Source organism: Corvus hawaiiensis, chromosome 6 (genome assembly GCF_020740725.1).
Source record: "Corvus hawaiiensis isolate bCorHaw1 chromosome 6, bCorHaw1.pri.cur, whole genome shotgun sequence".
Taxonomy (NCBI): Eukaryota; Metazoa; Chordata; class Aves; order Passeriformes; family Corvidae; genus Corvus; species Corvus hawaiiensis.
This window is the reverse complement of record NC_063218.1, coordinates 58,684,760-58,704,913: the sequence shown is the minus strand read 5'-3', so window position 1 is coordinate 58,704,913 and position 20,154 is coordinate 58,684,760. Positions and strand designations below refer to the sequence as shown.

General features: G+C 36.2%; 1 long non-coding RNA gene across 12 annotated transcripts in view; it reads right to left on the bottom strand.

The window, feature by feature from the left end:
- Window positions 1-20,154, bottom strand: part of LOC125327995 — a 120,536-nt gene that overhangs the window by 48,541 nt on the left and 51,841 nt on the right. For 11 of the 12 annotated variants that reach the window (XR_007204490.1, XR_007204489.1, XR_007204485.1 and 8 more), the window contains exon 3: window positions 1,513-1,542. The exons of the other annotated variant lie outside the window; for it this stretch is intronic. This is a non-coding gene — a long non-coding RNA (uncharacterized LOC125327995). The remainder of the gene's footprint in view (window positions 1-1,512; window positions 1,543-20,154) is intronic. 12 annotated transcript variants of the gene reach the window in all.

Below are 20,154 nucleotides of genomic sequence, written 5' to 3'. Positions count from 1 at the left end.
TCTGTGTCATAAAAGATGCAGAAAATACCCTGGAATATGACTCTATGTGGAGAGAACTGTAATGAAAAATTTCCTTCAAGACCTAAGATTTTTTATTTGTGGAGCCCTTGCTGACAGGCTTGTGTTTGACATGTCTAGAAAGCTTGTAATTACCTGGCTCTCATATATTGTACTCCAATTCTGCAGAGGACTGCTTCATAACTCAGTTAGAGTTCACTGGGAATATAATACTTACTAATTAGGAGAATGACAGACAAATTTTTAGCATTGGGGTGGGCTCTAGACCTTTGTATCTGAATTGCATGTAGTTCTCTCTTATAGACTAAAGCACCTGTTTTAGACACTGCAAATGCTCTTTCAAAGCTTAACATTTTTTCCAGTCACTGCAAAGTTGTATCCTGAAGGTAAAATGGAAAAGGAAATTTTCACTCACTTCATGCATCTTTTAAACAAATTCTGAAAATGTATAGGCACAAACATTCCACTGATGTTGAAAAAGAAAATATAAAATTAAAAAAAATCCCATTTTAACCAAGTCCAAAGGACCTTAAATAGAAAGCATCTACTGCTGGTAAGGTTTTATTCTGAACACTGAACTTAGTTCAGTGGATCCATCTAAAATATGCCACATGGGACTTAACCAAAGGGAAATCAGTTTACTGGGAAGTGACTATTACACTAGCTAAGAAGTTATCAGAGCTACAATCAGAACTGTTTATTTGGGTTTTTTTGTGAAATGTGATGAAGTCTTGTTTTAAAACCTGGGACATCCATCCCCCATCTAGGTATCAACTCCCAAGAAAGAACACCACATGCAAGAGCCAGTTAATGCATCTTTCTGGAACTGAGGCATTTTAGGCTTTCTAGTACACACGCATATTCTTCTACCTGACACTGCTCAACTTACAAAGAGAGCAAGAGAAAGATCTTTCAAAGAATGCATGAGAAATTTGGCAAATGCCATATTAAGGCAAAAAACTTACTGAGATGCATCTGAAAAAAGAAGTACAGTCACACAGCAACAGAAACATCTAAATCATAGAGCTGAAAATAATTTTGAACAAAAGATGACATACAAAACAAGTGTAATTCAACAGAGTGATATTACTCCTCTGTCCTGTCTCAGAACATGTTGTTGAACCTTCATCCAAATTAACTTGCCCCTTTCATTTACACTGTGATGGATCTTTCATCTACAGTTTCTCTGCATTTCGACAAGATTCAATCTTGTCTTTAAATGAGGATGAGTTAAGCAGACAAAGTTTGAAAGATTGATCCTCATGGATCTTTGAGATGAGAAGCATGCAAAGTCATGCACAAGACTGATCAAGTAATTAGTATTTGAAAATGTTAGTGGTTTGGAAGTATTTTATTAGCTGTTTCAATATACAAATACAAAATACTTCAATTCAGAGGATTTTTTAAAAAAACCCCAGGGTTCATTAAGCACAGCGTCACCAGCTGAGCAAGGGAGGGATTGTTCCCCTCTGCTCTGAGCTGGGGCAGCCTCACCTTGAGTCCCATGTGCAGTTCTGGGCACCTCTGTAAAAAAAAAACATGAAGCCATTAGAGAGTGTCCAAAGGAGGCCACGAGGAAGGTGAAGGGCCTTGAGGGGAAGCTGTATGAGGAGTGGCTGAGGGCACTTGGTCTGTTCAGCCTGGAGGAGAGGAGACTGAGGGGAGACCTCATTGCAGTTACAACTTCCTTGTGAAAGGAAGAGGAGGGGCAGGTACCAATCTCTTCTCTGTGGTGACCAGTGACAGGACCCAAGGAAAGAGCATGAAGTTGTGTCAGGGGAGGTTTAGGTTGGATATCAGGAAGAGGTTCTTCACCCAGGGAGTGGTTGGCCACTGGAACAGGCTACCCAGGGAAGTGGTTACAGCACCAAGCCTGGCAGAGTTCAGGAAGTGTTTGGACAATGCTCTCGGGCACATGGTGTGACTCTTGGGGTGTCCTGCACCAGGACAGGAGTTGGACTTCATTGGAATTTATTGCTTTTGTTTTAAACAGACTTTTTCCATGGAATCATGAATTATAAATCCATGGACTGTGGAATGGTTCCAGTCCCTCACCTGTACAGTCACTGTGATTTTGCACCTGTAAACCATCATGAGTTATGTAGCATACTTATTATTAACTGATCAGAGTTTACAAGTAGTTCTAGTTTACAAGTAATACTAAATTTTCTCCAAAGGGTTCAGCTGACATAGATAGCAAGCTGTCTGAGAGCAGCTGTTTCTGTTTTGAGTCTGTTTTTGCACTAGGCAGATTTTAATGATTCTTTTTTCCCCCTATTGCTGCTACACTCACAGGGAACCCTACAGTCAACTTTTTCATTCAAAAACCCCCTAGAAATTTACCTTTTCACTGCTATTTGTATTTGGACTACATGATTATTGAAGGTCCCCTCCAATTGGGACTATTCAATTCTATTGTATTCCATTCTGGTCTTCAAATAACTTATGGATTTGTAGGAAATAACTAGCATGTCCATATCTAGAAAGATGACTGTTTTGGCCAGTTGCATTGATACTATAGTTGTAGTGTCGAAAAAAGTTTTCCTTATGTGGGGTCTTATCTACCAGTAGCATGTGAAATTACCAGCTCCAACTACAACATCTTTGCATTCATCTCCACCACCGAGGACTTCCCACGCAGCAACATGTAAATTGCCTGTGTGAACAAATTGGATTTTCCGGAAGAACAATACCAAAGTGAATGGAGAGCATGTTTAGTTTACAGGACATCTAATAGCATAACATTCCTATGAAATCCAAGTCCTGTTATTGTAATTGTGCATTTTACCCTTCACTCAAATAGACAAAGAATTTACCTCAGAAAAACAAACAAAAAACCCCAAACAAATATAATTTCACAATAAAATCACAATATTTCACAGGAAGTAACAGGAAAAGGAGGAGTTCATTGATTGATTAAAGAACTAGTCCTTTCAAAACCAATTTCTAGAAGGCAGCAATTATGCCATCAAAAACTGGTGTAGTGAGTTAATGAACTGAAGATAATCAGTTTTCACTGTCTCTGTGGCCACTCTGTTTCTCAAAAGATGTTTGGATGACTTCTTTTTTCCTGGAAAGCAGTGGAAATGTGAAGTAGAAATCAGAAAATAGAAGTTTCAATTTTTCATTTTTTTTTTTAAAGTGAAACTTTAACATGGCTGTTTGGGGAAAGGAAAACTTTAATTGAACTTACTTTTTGGCAAAATTAGCATGCCAAGAGAAAAAAACTGTCCTCAGCTCATTTTGCATGAGAAATGGACCATCCAAGCAAAAAACATCCCAAGATAAAAATCTCACTAATGAAAAGTACTGTAGGAAGACATTTATTTATTTTTGAGATGAAGTATTTTGTTAAGCTGGAGGTGGCTAGACTTACTTGGATGGAAAGACTTGCAAAAGGAAAACCGTCTGGCATCAAAGAACCTTGGCTCAGTATTTTTATTTACTTATATTTTATTAGAATGAGCTTCTTTGGCAAGGTTGTGTTTAGCATAGTTACATCCTTCTGGGCAAATTGCTATATAAAATACATCTTAGAAGAGACAGAGAATTTTTTTTAAAGATATAGATGGCATAGACTGCCTGAGTTCAAGAAGTGTTTGGACAATGCTCTGAGGCACATGGTGTGATTCTTGGGGTGTCCTATGCAGGGCCAGAACTAGATGATCCTGATGGATCCCTTCCAACTGAGCTCATTCGATGATTGCACGATTCCATGTAACGAACACAAGTATCTGTCTTCACTGTGAGTCTTATCTTCCCAGATGAAGGCAGAATTTGTCTCATGGTCTCTAAGCATAATTCTACCAATAATGTTGACCTTTCATAGAAGACATTAGTTAATGTACATTCAGAATTGTAAGGAACATTTATGTTTCCTAAAGAAATTACAAATTAATTAATACTCAAGTATTATTAAATGAGGCATAGAAACTTTGGGGAGGATTATATGCTTTGGAGAGTGTATGTATATAAAACATAAACTAAGATCACAAAATGATGTAAATCATACATATATTTGTTATTGCTACAGCATTGTTCCTGCCGGAGTATCTCTGATCTTCTCAATAGAAGACCTGACTTTTGGGTGAAAGAAGAATCCTGTAACCAAAGACACCAGAGAATTCTTACATTTTTGGTACATGCAGAGCCTCTATTTAAAGTCTCATACAAAAGGTTTCTATAGAAACCTGAAGAACTCAGACAACTGGTGCTAAAAAGCTGGACCCTGAGGCCTATACAAAACCCACTGTAACATTAATCTGTTCTACTGGTTCCTGAAGTCAGTGATCTCTATCATGTTTCAGCATACATCCTTTATACACGCTATTATACCTTACACTAGCACACCCTATCTTTGAAAATAAAACATTCTGGTAACAGTTGAAAACATGGCTTTGACTCAGGTCCTTAACTGATCCCAAAGCTAGTGAATTGAAAATTAACTCTGATCTCCTTTCTGGCATATACTATCTCCTAGGACATGTAATATGAGTTTTACTTTTTTTAAGGAGCCTTTTATCCTATATATAGTTATGCTTTAAATTGTTACTCACTAAAAGAGCAAGTATTTTTGGTTGCTTCTGAAAGTCTTATTTCCATAGTGATGCTGACAGAAATATGCAATACATCATGGTAAGTGAAGCTTAACTCACTATCACAGATTCTGCTCCCAGCTACCATTTTAAACCCAGGCTGGAATATTGTATGTGCAAAACTCACCTTTTTCCTGAACCCTATTTTAATATATGTTCACTATAAAGCCTTCACTCTTCTTAGCTCTCAGGTTGTTCCCTGTTTCTGTGTTGGTTTGTTTCTGTTAGCTATCCAAGGTTAAAGCAGTTAATGACTCATTTCAGGGTTCACTCCTAAACAGCAGCTTGGTGAGGCTGCAGGAGGATCATCTTCCTCTTGCCTCTGTGAGGAAATACTCTCCTAACACTGCTGCAGTCCTACAATAGTACTTTCAGAACACTTCCACCCCTAATCTTTGCAGAATCTCTTTCCATCATGCTTGTTTTCATAATCCAGAACCAGCAGGATCCTCATTCCTGCAACAGTATTTCCCCGTGTTTCTCTCCTAGAATGCTTATAAATGTGCTTGTTTTGTTGGTTGTCAGGGCTATGCAGAAATCCAGAGATACACATCTATTAGGTTGCCAAACATGAAAACTTTCAGTGAGCAGAAGGTGTAGCACAAGAAAGATGGAAGGCAACTCACCTCTGTCACTTACTTGGGGCAGTGCTTTCAATGTGCTAGAAAGGGCAAAACACACATTTCTTGTATCTACTTAGGGGGAAATGATTATTGCACAGAATCCTTTTTTTCTTGGCAATATTCTTAGAACTGCAGATTCCTTCATTTCCCTACTTCTAATGTTTCGGTATGGCTCAATTTCTGTTAAAAAACATTTCAAGAAGAATTTAAAGGAATATTTTCTTTCTACTACACCAAGAAAAACCTGCAAGAATGAGAGAACTTCAAAGCTCACCAGCAATGCCAGTGTTTAACAAAGAAACGTCTCTCCAAGAGACATGGGGCATCCACTTCTCTCTGAGTTTGCGGAGCCGCAATAATAGGACATACCACAGACACCAATCCAAAACATTATTCATACTACCGATGAACAACTCTCACAAATGTTATGGAGTTTGGGGCAAGTATATCTTTATAAAGAATTCATGACATCCCTCCTTTCAATCATCTCAGGTCCACCCACACTGACATTTCGCAAACCAAGCTTATCCGTAATACTTCTCAGCACAAGGCATTTTCTACACATTTATTCAGGTCAGCAGCAAATGTTCTTATTTTCTAGCCTTAAAAAAAAACCCCACAACCAACCGCCCAAAAAAGAAAAGAAAAGAATATGCTCCCTCATCTTTATAAGAAAGACTACTGAAGGTCAAGGTCAAGAAAAAAGGTCTTTGCTCTCATCTTCTGTCCTTCCCTTAGTTTGTGCAATACCTTCTTTCACGCAGTGCACAATATATTTCCCATTGCAACTCTTGCAAGTTCTTTCTCCCAGGGATAACCCAGATCAGACAGAAACAAAATGACAGATTTTGAACATCTTTGTCTATTTCCCCTTGCAAAAATAAGGAGCTACCACCATAGAACTTAACTCTAACAAATTAAGTTACAGACAACAAAACAGACTTTGATTACTTCTTAGTTAAATATTCACTGTACCTTATTTATGCCAAGAACTACAACATGAGTTCTTCTTCTGTGATTATCGCAAATAACTATTTCATTGGACTTTCTTGCTGTATCTTAATTACCCACTATGTTGTCTAGATCAGGTTGTGTTTTTTCAACAATGTTAAAAACTGCTGGACAGTCCTTTCTCCTAATTCTGAGGAAACAGTTATGCTTTTCACATGGATGGACTTCAGTGACATACTTCACTTACCAAAAAATCACAAGAAAGACAACTAAAGAGTTAAGAGTTGCCAAGGAGATACATGTCTCAGCTGAAGACTATCTATGATACTTACTATATTTGATGAGCTGCATTCAGTGTTGGAAAACTACTCATAGAAAGTAGTGTGGTACTTATGCAAAATCATTAAACATACAAAAAGATCCATATCAATATTTTTTTCCTCTCTCTCTCTCTTTTAGCATGATGCAATGCTAATTCACATTTACTGGTTCACCAACACAATTATTTCACAAAATTCTGTAATTATTAAACGTTATCATTCTCCAATTTACAGATTTTTGGAAGTAAAGCCACTTGCTTGCAGCTTGCTACTGTTTCATGGAACCAGCTGTATTAAAATTAATTTATATTAAAATGAACTATTACCTCTAAACAAAGTAAGAATCCATTACTGCAGTTTCAGACAAAAGTCCTCATTAGCTTCTGAATTTTATTACTGTACCACTTCAGTACCGTGCAGACTTACTCATGAAAATTGCTTTCAAAAACCCATGTCAAAGAATGCTGAATAAGGATTTCAGAGCCTTTTAATTAATTTTTAATCTTTGTTCCTGAGTGTGGAGCTGATGTCAATAAAATGTCCAGGAGGACTTGCTTTATTTTAAGGAAAAATAGTCAGGTTTATGCCAGTATTTGCTCCCAGGTACGGCTGAAATGTTTTATCTTAAATAGCCCAACAAAGTTAGCTTCAGGCAACTAATCTCAAGTTAAAAATATCAGCTTTAGGAATAAGTACAAAAAGCAAATGAAAATGGTCTGGCACTGGAAGAGTCAGTAAAGCTTAACTACCTGTGCCACTGCCAGGTCCCTGTGCAGCACAGGGTACCACAATACACGTGTGGGAAATGGGGCTTTGATGGCCTGGATGCACTTCCTTATGATTCCATCACTCCATAAATGTCAGACATGTGATGTGAATTTCTATTCACATTTCTACTTTATTGTATATTCCTGAGTAATCACTATAATCTGGTTTAATAACTGTGGTCATGACTGGGCATGTACATCTACTTCCTTAACTTTCTCATAAGAAATCCTTGCCAGTTCTCACAGTGAAGTTCAGGAGACAGGGAAACAAGACTAAAACCATAGAAAACCTTTATTCAAGATTCTACAGTGCCAGTATGATTTGTACATATTCTTGCAAAGCCCTTGAACACATGTATAATTAAGAACTTAATTAATTCCACTGAAGGAAATAAAGCTGCTTTGTATGCATCACTGTTTTGAAGGAGTAAGGCATTATTCTCTGAACAGTAAGATTTCATAGAATGCTGCTGAAAAGGATCAATTATAATTTTCTGATTACATGGAATAAAAACTAACCCACCCCCCAAAAAGTACCCCTTCAAAAATTTAAACAAGGAGACTTAAACAAAATGTATTTTTTTACAACATAAAATATATTTAAGATGCAAATAAATTGAACACATTTAGATCTCAGTCAGAGAAACTAGTTAAATTCAGAGAATCTAGGCAGAGTTTTTTAATGTATCAATATATATTTTGAGGAAAGGCTCTTTTATGCATTCAGAGGAGGTATTGCTCATATTTCTTTGCTAAATATGAGCACATGTACAACAGACTGCAGAATGACTGGTGTTGCTGAAAAAAGATCTCAAAAAGGGGTCATAAAGGGAACAGGCATCAGATTGGATTTAAGGACAAAATCTCCTAAAAATAACATGCCTGTATACAATATCACTTCAGCAAAGAAGAAATGGATAATTATAATAAATGAAAATTGAGGTCCCCAGAAAGGAATACTATAAGGACAAATTTGACATACTAGAAAAAAGAAAGAAAAATAATCTCAAAAGTAACAAAACCCACCAATATTTTAGAGTTTCTTTCTGAATATTCTATTAGGGGCAGTAGTATTTTTTTACTTTGCCTTATGAAGGAATGAAGGAATGAATGAATGAATTGACTAATAATATTTTTTAAAATAAATTTTAAATGCATGAACTTTAGAATTAATTTACTTGCTGGACAGAGGTTAAACAGAAGTTAAAATCCTCTTAGTTTTTCAAAACAATCAAGGTAATTGAATTAAATTGAAAATGGATCAATTTATTTAATATAAATCTTATAATTCTGTGGTCAAAATACTCCATCATAAAACTAATATGGTCTTTGAAGTTTGATAAAATTGGATACTCTGACAATGTTTTGATCTTTCTAATATTCAAAAGAAGGCTTCTATGGAAGACTGAGGGAGTCTAGAACCAGTATTTCCATCTTAACTGTCTTGGAGAAGGAGCTTAGCAGAACAGGCTGCTCAAGAAGGAAGAACAACTTCAATAAAGAACTATTTCCAGGCTGTCTTGCTGGATTAGAATTATCATTCCTGACAGAGGAGCAGCAGATTGAAGGCTGTGACTAAGGACAACAAATTCTAATTGTGGAAAATTAACCTTGTAATCTTCTGATTGTCCTCTAGCAAGAGATCAAATACAATTTGAAAGCATTGCTAATAAGATGTTTTTAAGAAACATTTCAGGGAGATAGGATTGTAGAAGAGGATTAATGTAGGTATAGGCTGCAGAAAAAAAAAAAGGAAATACAATACTCCACAGAGCATCTGGCTTGTGATACAAGAATGTAGGTGAAATTGAAAGATACTCATTTACATATGAATACATTCCTCTAATGAGGAAAGAAAAAACAAAGCATGAAAGAAAGAAGGAAGTGAAGCTTTCTTATTCTAAGTTGACGAACATCACACAAACACCCAGAGTAACGAAGGCCCTGGTGACTGTTTTAATTTCTAGGACTCAGCAGATTATAAAAATCAAGAATCTTGTCTCATCTTAGTCAATGCTCAAGAAAAAAACCCTCATTTATCAAAGGGTACAGCTTCAGCAGGAATAAAATTACTTTCTTCAGGTGGTTGGCTCCAGCCCAATACGCTCTTCTATGTCTTGTTTCCATGTGCAGCAACCAAATCCCGTTTAATGGCAACAGTCAAGATCATGAGCATACTGCTGACCCTGGACACCCTGATCAAGAAACCTCACCTAAACTTCTTGCTGAACATTCAATTTGATGGAAGTCAAACTGATCATTTACCCAATACACATATTGCAAACATCTACATTTTAACAAAGCTAATTTCTGCAAAATAAACACTTTCAAAACAATCACATCCAGAGTAATCATTTCCAAGAAATATTAAATTTATAGATGTGGATTTCTGGATATGAGAGAAAGATTAGTCTCAAATAAATTAAATAAGCAAGGTCTAGGGTATTTTATTCTGTTCCCCAAGAAATTAACCTTATACTTTTCTGTCATAGAGTTTTGCTTCTCTTTGCTTTAAGATCCAAAGTGTCAGACTGTCTCCCAGGCAACCAACAATAGGACAAGAAGACACAGTCTGAAGGTGTGCCAGGGGAGGTTCAGGTTGGACATCAGGAAGAATTTCATCACAGAAGGGGTGGTTGGGCACTGGTAACGGGCTGCCCAGGGAGGTGCTAGAGTCATCGTGCCTGGAGGTGTTTTAGGAAGAACTGGATGTGGAACTCAGTGCCATGGTCTGGTTGACAAGGTGGTGTTTGGTCACAGGTTGGACTCGATGATCTCAAAGGTCTTTTCCAGACTAGTTAATTCTGTGATTCTGTGATTTGGGCTAATAAAACTGCCACAGGATGCAGATCTCAGGTAGGTAGGAGCCAACCCTTTCCCGCTGAGTACGGGCTACAGGGTGCCTGCCTTTAGAAAGCTGTAATGAAAAAACCTTTGGCTTCAGACTGAGAAAGACATAACCCACAGAGTCTCTTCCTTCTCTTTTGCTTTCTGACCCACAGTTGTCCAATCTCTGCTGCCAGCCAGCTGACACACTTCAGTCACACTGACATACCTGAACAATGAATCCTTTTGTCACAAACATCCAAGCTAGCTGACTAGATAAATTTATTTCCTGTTATGACGGAATGAAGTAGCTGTATTACACCTGTTCTTTGGGTCCTGATAGACCTTTCATAGATCTAATTAATATACTTCTATTGAACAAAGACTGAATAGGAGACCAAAATTATTCCAATATAGTTCTAAAAATGTATAATGAACTGCATTTTTTAATGGCAATTGGGGAAAGAAGAATGCAGAAACAGAGCAAAAAGACAGGAAATACAGTGCACCTACCCTGTGTTTTCATGTGACTTCAGCCTGTGATGTCTAACAGGTAAAATTCGCATTATAATTTTTTAGAAAATTGACTTTTAGGATGGGACATCTCATATGAAGTCTGAAAGTGAAGCGGATGATACATTAAGCAACCAACATGGAATTTTACAATGGAAATATATATGGTTTTGCACTTGGTTTCTAGGGAGAATCAGGCTCATAATTTTGGACTAGAAATCATTAATATCTGTTCATATACAGATATAATATCTATTTGGACAAAAGTTGCTGAAGGTGGCCAAATACCAAGACATTCCTCCCCAAGCAAGGACTCTATATTTTGTTTTAGGGAGTAAAAATAATTTTGACTGACAGCAGAGGATATAATTATGTATGCAACCTTAACTGTCAGTGTTTGCAAAAGCAGACCTTTTATTGCTAAATAAATCCACTGATGTTATCTGTACTCTCTCTGAAAATAAGAAGAAAATCAGTATCAGACCAGTGCTGGTTGAATTTTAAATGTGAGATTCTCAAAAGATAAAGTCTTACCTGGAATACTACTGGCATTTATCCATCACTAATAAGAACAACTTTAACAGAGCAAGGAAATGGAAGAATTGATAGAATAATTAAAGGAAAAATGAGACCAAAGTGGCTTAGTTTTCCAAACAGAATAAAAACTTTGGGAAAAAGGAGAAGCCAAGGAAAGAAATAAATTTGTTCCCTAGAAACATGCCAGAGGAAGAAAGCAGTCAGAAAAAAGGCTGTGTGAAAGGTCAATGTGTCAACAGGACAAATATGCATGAGCTGTACATAAATAAGTTTAAAAAAAGCCTCCTATGCATCAAAGGAGTAAGGATCTGGAAAGATCCTCAGTGGGAACAAAACCATTTATTTTAAGATGGAGTTTCATTAACTTAATGGAGGCAGATGATGCTAGAATTTACAATAAGAACAATTTGAATTTGATGGTCCAGATCTTTCAATATACTGTGCTCCAGTTCTAGCCTTGGCTCATGCAGGTTACCTTTGTTTAGGTGAGAAGTTGGTGTCCACCACAAAGATATTTCACTACACAGATATGGCATCAAAGCTTGGGTTTAAATAAACAAATGTCAAGCTATGACAGATGTGATTCAGGGAAGAATTAACTTCTCCAATATCAGACTGACAAGAGGTCATAGATCTTCATCATTTCCACTCACTTAGGAGGTGAAAGTGGGAAGAATAAATGGACAGTGAAGTTTCCTTTTATGTCTGATTCATTTTAGCTATATTTTCACCTCCCATCAGGAAAGAACAGAATACGGAAGATCCCTAGATATCACTTCCCTGAGTTATGGAATATGACTTCAATTTCTTGTAGAAACCTCTATATGCAAGGACAGGATGGAGATTACTTCTGTCTCTGGAAATGTCAAATATGAGATCACAATATCAAAAATTTCTTACATAAGGCACACCAAACATCTATCTGCACAAGATGATTTCAAGCAAGTTATTATCTCCAGTTTCATCTAAATTTATTTTGAAAACATTAAGATGATGGGGAAGTAAGCACACTAGGTGAAGCACATTGAAACCTACCAAAATAAAATGTTTCCAGAAACAGCTAAAACAGAATCTTTTCATATGTGATAGAAATAGGAGGCTAAGAAACAAATCCTTCTGATGCTCTATGCAGAAATCAATGTTCTTTCCCAACATTTCTTCTTCAGTACCATTCAGCTTTACTGTCTGATCAACCAATACAAATCTGGCCATAAGGAAATCTATTAGGGCAAAAAACTGAAGCCGAGGTAGGGCCAATGCACTTCATGCAGAAGATTGCTTTTGCAGAGCTACGTCCCTGCTTACTCAACACCAGTGATCATTTGTTTGCAGAGGCTCATGATTCAGACCCTGAAAAGAACAACAGCCTTTTTCATACATCTTCTCAGTGCGAAGAGCAGCCAGTGAAGAGCACTGAATAACAGGAAAATTAAGATGTGTGTTCTACAACTCTGATGGTGCAAACTCGGTATCTTCAGTGGTTTTTGTTTTTGGTAATACTAAGACATGTTTAGGGGAAAACTGTCCTGTCTGTAAAGTTCAGTTTACAGTGGAATTACTAAATTAACTAAAATTGGAGTAATCCTGAGTAAGATATCTATAATACTAAATGATACTAAATGATAAATATAATCAGACTTAAAAGATAGGAGTGACTGGAAGGAGGGAAAAACACCAAACAACCAGAGACCAATAGGTCATTTTAGAACTGACAAAATATTCCAAACACAAATAAAGAGTTCAATATATCTGAATAGAATGTTTAACCCACAGCTCTTCCCCAACTCACCAGGTAAGTATTTTGCTGTACATCAAAGTTTGGGAAATTGCTATGGACTGAGAATGGAAAGAGACCTTGCTGCATTATTTCTAGTCCTAACTTAAGATTCAGAGAATTTTAATAACTTGGCTAAATCTTATTTCTATTAATGTAATTCTCCCATCTATCACCAAATGGAAAGGATATTTCCCAAAGGATATAGAGACCCAAAAGATAAGAATCAAATCTGCATTTTCATAACAAATACCTAGATAATAAGATTTTCTCTATTTTTAATGTTGTGTAATGCACTACAAACACGTAAAACTGTAGGTGGCTTACTTTGGTTTTGGGGTACAGAACTGAACTTTGCAGTATGAAAAAAATTTAATGAGTTCAATTTCACCTTTATTTGAGTGCTTCTATACTTGTCTAGAAGAGGTGGTTAACCATTTAATAATATTTTTCATACATTTATGTTCAAAATGCACTGGTTTATGCTTTTAAATTTTCCTTTATTACAATGAAAGTGACTTAAAATTAAGTGTGGGAGGCATAAAAAAATCCACCCTACCCAATGTCAAGAAGAATATCAAATTATTGATCTGTATACAGGAGGAAATTAAATATGGTATCCCCTTCTCATTTAAAAGAAAATAACTGCAACAACTCTTCAAAAGTTCACGGAAGAAATAGATTAAAAATGTTGGCATGAAATCAACTACTGTCTTGAATGTATCTTCTGCAGGAGTTTTATTTCTAGAACACGGAAAGTGCAAAGATTTGTCAGAAGTGTATGGACTTAACTTTCTTTGCTGATCTTAACTTTCATGCATACAGTCACAGAGACATTTCATAGTTGTGACAGCCAAAATTGTTCCTTTATCTCTGAAAACAAAATTGTTTTCAGTGACATATCATCTTAATATATTTTGCTTCTGGAAGTTTCTTTTGGGATTTCTTGAAAACATCTCTGCATTTTATTAGAAGTCAGTTTAATAGGTGGACAAAAATCAATTCATGCTTTTTCCACAGAGAGTTAAAAATAATTTTTTTCAACTCTGACACCTGAGTTGTATTAATCTGAGAAATTTTATCACCATTAAATATTCATGAAGGGTCAATTCCAACTTGTCACTTCAGTGTAAACTATTTATATCTGTGGAGTAGTGTTTTTACCTTCATATAGTGCAATTCCATGGAGAGCTTGGTCTATAAAGAAAACAAAGAATGAGATTAAAGAGACAAGGACCTTATAGGTGTTAGTAACAAGAAATTCAGAGGTAGAGACTTGAGGCATAACCACAAAGTGTATTTTTAGCTTATCACAGCTAACTTCAGTACTCTCCAGCCTCTGCCAGGAAGCAGGACTCTTTCTTCTTATTGACAACAAAAGGAACCAGAGATGACCATCCTTTAACTAAAGTTTTCCTTTATAGTATTTACTGTCCCTGGATGATTTAGGCAACAGTTCCATGCACATGGACTACCAGGCTGCCAGAGTATAGGTTCAGAGATTCAGTCCTTTACTGTAGCACATCATAGCCTGGGCTCTAGGACCTATATTAAATTCTGGTTTTGTAATCAGCAGTCATATCCATTCAGTTTTCAATTCTTGGGTATACACACTCTAAGTTGTGTATTTTTTGATAATTTGAGAGACAAAAGTCTTAAAAGGATTGTGGATATTCAGATATTCAAACTAAAGCTTGAATGCAGGATCTTTAAAACATGGAAAAACCCTGTTTGGAAAGGATGTTGGCAGTTCATCTAGTCCAAACATCTGCTCGGAGCAGAGTCAGCCATATGAGAAGACATAGTTGCTCCAGGCTTGAACCAGTCATGCCTTGAAAAATCTCTAAAGATGGAGAATATACAATTCTTTTGGGCAACCTGTTCTACTATTCCAATGCCCTAAGGTGAAAAGGGCTTTCCCTGAACCAAAGTTTGAATATCTGATGTTTCAATTTATACCTACTATTTCTTACCCTCCCAGGTCATACATGTCTTCCTTCTTGCTCAACTGTATAAACATAAAAGTAGGATACTCTTTTCCGACACTGACACTATAGTTGTACTGAAGATAAATACTTTCACAAAAGTACAAAAATATGCTTTTCAATGGCAGATTTTTGCAAAATGGAGATTTTTTCAAGTAGTTTCATTAGTAGTTCATTTAATAAAACCAACAGAAAAATTAACTAACCCATTTTCCTCTGTTCACTGTCTCCATTCCTACCTCTCATACCTGATTTTCTGGCCTTACAACTGTCTCACTGAAAGAAAAAAAGCAAATAAGAGGTGAAGAAAAATTAGGAATAGAAGTAAATAAAAATACCTCAAAAGTTTAGAATTCCCATTTGAAAAATTAAAACAATTTCAGAACATCTTTTGTATCTTCATTGTTTTTCAATTCCAGTATAGCTCAAACCCTTCATCACTATATATAGTCATCTTCCTCGCTATGTATTACTTATATAGGAGAAAAAGTCTTAAATTCTGGTCTACTATATTTAGCCTTCCTGAGTCAAGAAATTTATTGCATTTGCAGAATTGCTTGGAACTCTTAGGACTCTTATTCTTTTGATCGAGTATTGAAAAAGAACCTCTTGTACCCACCTTGATTACTGGTGAAGAAAATCAAAACGCTAAGAAACTCACAAAATATAAGAAATAACTTGAATTTAAGACATAGCATCAATGTTGGTTCTGTTAACAATGACAGATATTTGGACATAAAATTTCATTAGTTGAACAGATTTATCATGGAATAATTTCTATGCAAAGGCCAACATTTTCAAATGTCAGTACCCAAAAATCCATCTCCAGGCACACAATTAAACAAGACATAATTTTCAACTGTACATCTGTGTAATTTTAACTATTCTATGAAAATCTCATGAGTTCCAAACAAGTTTATCTTTACACTGCATGTATATATAATGTCAAGATTTTGAGAGGCTTTAGGTTTTGAGGGGAAGGATTCAATGAAAACACTTCTTCAGATAAATTCCCTCCTTGACCATAGACATTAAATAAATCTCAGCTATCTTCATACCGGATTACATCCTTCTGTTCTTCACAACAGCGGAGACAATAAATGGTTGAGAATTGCTGAGAAATAAATGTTTTAAAGAGATAGTCAGAAAGTTCAGTTTTGTGGATGGTGACTAACATATTTGTGACAGTATGCTTACCAATAACAAAAAAATGTTTCAAAACATCTTTTCTTATACACATGGCAAAAGGTTTTAAGAATTGCATTCTTCCTTATTTCTATAGAAAGTAGATATTCCAGTTTTTCTATTTTGTTTCCATCCATGTGGATCCATGGATGAAATATCACCCAGACAATTGGAAGCAATGCTCTCAATTTTTATGTTAAACTCTTTTTCTTATACGCAATGATGTTTTGGACAACAACATTAAAACGCATTTTAGCAGGCTTGTGGAAGTCCCCAGTTTTACAAATGGGAAATTAGATATTAAATGTACATCACAAATTTAGAAGTAAGCAGCTGGCTGACAAATCTTTCCTCTGATGATTTCTGTCTTGTTAGCTTTTTTGTAAGTCTCCCAAGAGTTTCTTTAGCTGCACCATGTGATATTTCACTACTGCTGTTTTCTGCTCTTGCAGCAAAACCTACTATTTCATCGTAAACAAATAGTGTTAACACTTGTGATGCTTAATGTTTTGTCAGTTTGCTCAGCAAGTGTGAAGAAAATGCAAACACTTTCAAGCCTTTTTTCATGCTGTCAGACTGCACTAAGTTGTGGAGATCTCCCAAATGGATGGTATTGTATGCTGCATTTAGATCATTTGCTAAAAAATTAAGAGTTGACACTCATGCAATTCTTAAAACTGGCAGTACCTGGTTATTAAAACTTTTTTTTTCTACCTGGAACAATCAAAAAATTTTATTCACAAAAAGATTATAGGTTGTGGACATATTTTTTAACTGTGACAGGCTTGCTTCCCAGAATGGCTTGCCTTACTTCCATTTCTGTGAATGGCTTCCTAGGTATTCCTATGCATAATTTCAATACACATGCTTTGTATTATATTTTGATATGCAAATCTGCACATTATCTACCCAATTAGATATGCTTTTCAAAACCTTAATTTTTCATAAATGTTTATATCTTTCATCACTTCACATAATTAGTCCTTTAGTATGAGGGGAATGAAAAACTATATGTGAATGACACGCTTTGCAAAATATGGGTTTTCTTCTTTCTTCCATTGGTTATATTCATACATCAATCTTAAAAGAAGAAAAAGGTGGTTGTGTCACATAAATCATTAATGATTTATGATACATAATCCAATTGCAATAACTTATACTACCTTTAACAAATGTGGGTAGCCTTGGGAAAAGCTGATATACACAATTTGTACTATGCACAATGACACAATTTTAGGGGTTTAAGGGCTCAAAGAAGTATTCCTGAAGTTTACTGTCCCCTTGATTTCAAAATATGTTTGAGGTGCATTGAAACATTGAAAACATAAAGTTCAATGTATTTAACAGATATCTAGTGCTTTTTGACAAGGCCTATGATAATCGTGTTGGCCTCCAGCTGCTTATCTAGAAGGTTACATGTTTCCATAGATCATAATCTCCAAATCCCATGCAGCTGTCTCAGATACTGCATTGCATCTGAAATGGCAAGAGATGCTTCTTTTTAAGCAACTGAATTAAGCCAGTAATAATGACCACAGCTATGATCTTCTAATTAATTTAAAGCTGTAAATGAGATGCAAGGTACCATGTTGCTCTATTTGGTATGAGAGACAAAAGAAATTCTCCACCTGTGAATGGCTGCATGTAGTTTGGGCCTAGGGGGGATGTATGAGTGGTGGTTTCGTTCTTTTTTTTTAAAATGTGTTTGTTTGGGTACTTTGCAATTTAGAGGCTTGGTTTTGATACCCTTCCTCATTTCCTATACTTTTATACTGTTGGGTTAGTCTGTTAAGTGAAGGAGGTCACTAAAAAGGTTTTACAAGAGAAAAAACCAAAAGAATGAATGTGCTGGTGAACGTAATTTCTTGTCTCCTACTGGACTTATGGTTTGTTTGGGTTTTTTTCTGCTTCAAGATAATTTTTAAACAGACTTGAACAACCCTTTACATAACATTGTCAGTTGGAACCAGATTTATTTGTCCAATGAAGTGTGTTTTATCAGAACATTCATTACCCTTTTTGAACATAGTGGAGTCAAGGATCAGAAAACAATTTTCCTTCTTTCCTGTTCTAAAAACCATGATTTTTTTTAGTGAGGTTAAGCAGTGCTTTTTCAAATTCCCTATGCTTGATGTGTCATCTATCGATGAGTCAAGCCTGTTATGCTGGAACTCTGAATACGAGAACTGTCCCTCACTTTGAAAACTTTTAAAAGGAATGCTTTATTTTTTCTATAGGTAAATTTGAAATAAGTTTTCTTTTTATTCGTAGGTGTCATGGCCATACCCATTGATACAAGGTGCTTGTGTACAGGCTCTTCAAATGTTCATGTTTGAACCATGACTGCATTGCCTAACCAGCTCTTTTTTGAAACACTAAAGCTACTACATGAACATGACCAGACTGGAATTTCTTTGCATTTTTAGAAACATCTGCTCTACATATCACTGTGTAATATATGTATATATTTACTGTAAAAGAAATTAAGGTGTCACTTTGCTGCCAAAAATTTAAGCATGTGCAGGACAGCACTATTTTTGACACACTGCAGATGGAATGCTTTAAAAAGGACAGTTTAGCCTTTGCAGCCACATATAATGGATGTATACCCATCCTCCAGATAAAAACAACTCTATGGAGTGAATGTTTAGTCTGCCTTTTTGCTTTACACTGAATTTTATTTGTAACAGCTGCTTTCTAGTTCACATGAAAGTAATATTGATAATTGAGGGAAGAGCTTTGCATCTAAAACATGAATCATGTTTTTCTTACTGACCAGTTTAGCCCCTTCTGTAAAATAAGGGAGTTTGAATTCACAGGTCCAAATTCCCAGGATAACACTCTCATGAAGCAATGATAGGCTGAATGGGGTATCCCTTAAGACTCTTGCTATGAAACTTTGCCAGTATGTAGAGCAACATATAATATTCACAGGGAGAGATGCAAAAAGCAGGAGTGAGACCCTACACAGTGGTTACAACATAGCTACGGCATCTGTAATTTCAAAAAGCTCTTACATCCTTTACCTTGCATGGAGCATAAAAGTACAGTGAAGAATACTGGAAAGCTCGTGGAAAATATTCAAGGATTGACATGCATCAGGAGACTCTGGTGGAATAGAAGCACAGGAGAGGAAGTTTTGTCAGTCTCTCAAGATATCCATTTCATTGCTACAGAAGAGACAGTGGTCAAAATGAGGTATTTTCGGTTTTGCCTGATCCATCTCTTAATTTCTCAACCTCTGCCCCTTCTCAGTGAACATTCTTTGCCGAACATTTTTGGTTTTGGAGTGGTCCAGTTGCAAAAGGAACTGATGGCCCCATTTAAATTTATGTTATTACTTTAAATTAGACTGTTAAACTAAAGTGTCACTTAGAAAAACACATCTGTTTTGCATCATCTAAACAGTTGAATTTGTTCAGGAGATGGTCAAAAATATCTAAAAAATTAATAATGAATCAAAGTTTCAGAATATGTACATAACCATCACTGCAATATATATATATATTACAGTAAGTAACTAAATATCTCAATGACTGTTTTTTGGAGGGGAATTTGTAAGAAGGAAAGAGTGATATCCCAGCCTGGATATTCTTCTGTGCTCTTTCACTTTCAAAGCTATGTGTAAGAGCCAAGGTCAATCTAGTTTTAAACATTCTTTTCCTAAAAGCTCTTTCTGGTCCGTCCAGGTTCACATACTGAGTCCCATACAGAGAAAATAAGAGTGAAGAGTGAAAGTCTATTAGTGTCTCAGCACAGGTTAGAACAGCCCTTCTGAGGACTCTCTGCCCAATCCCTTTTACTGTGCTTTGGTTCACACTGAGGGGGGATCTCACTGACCACCAAGGGGATTTTGTCTGGAGGAGACACTGCCGGAGCTCTCCTGCCACACTCAGCTGCAGAGGGGCAGGCAGCAGCCCATGGGACTAGACTAGAGCCACTCTGACAAACAACCATTCCATACCAATGTAACGGGGATATCAGGTCCTCAGCACCAGCCCTTTCACTCTGCAGACCCATTCCTGTTTCTCCACGCGCTAAGGCAGAGGCAGCTTGACTG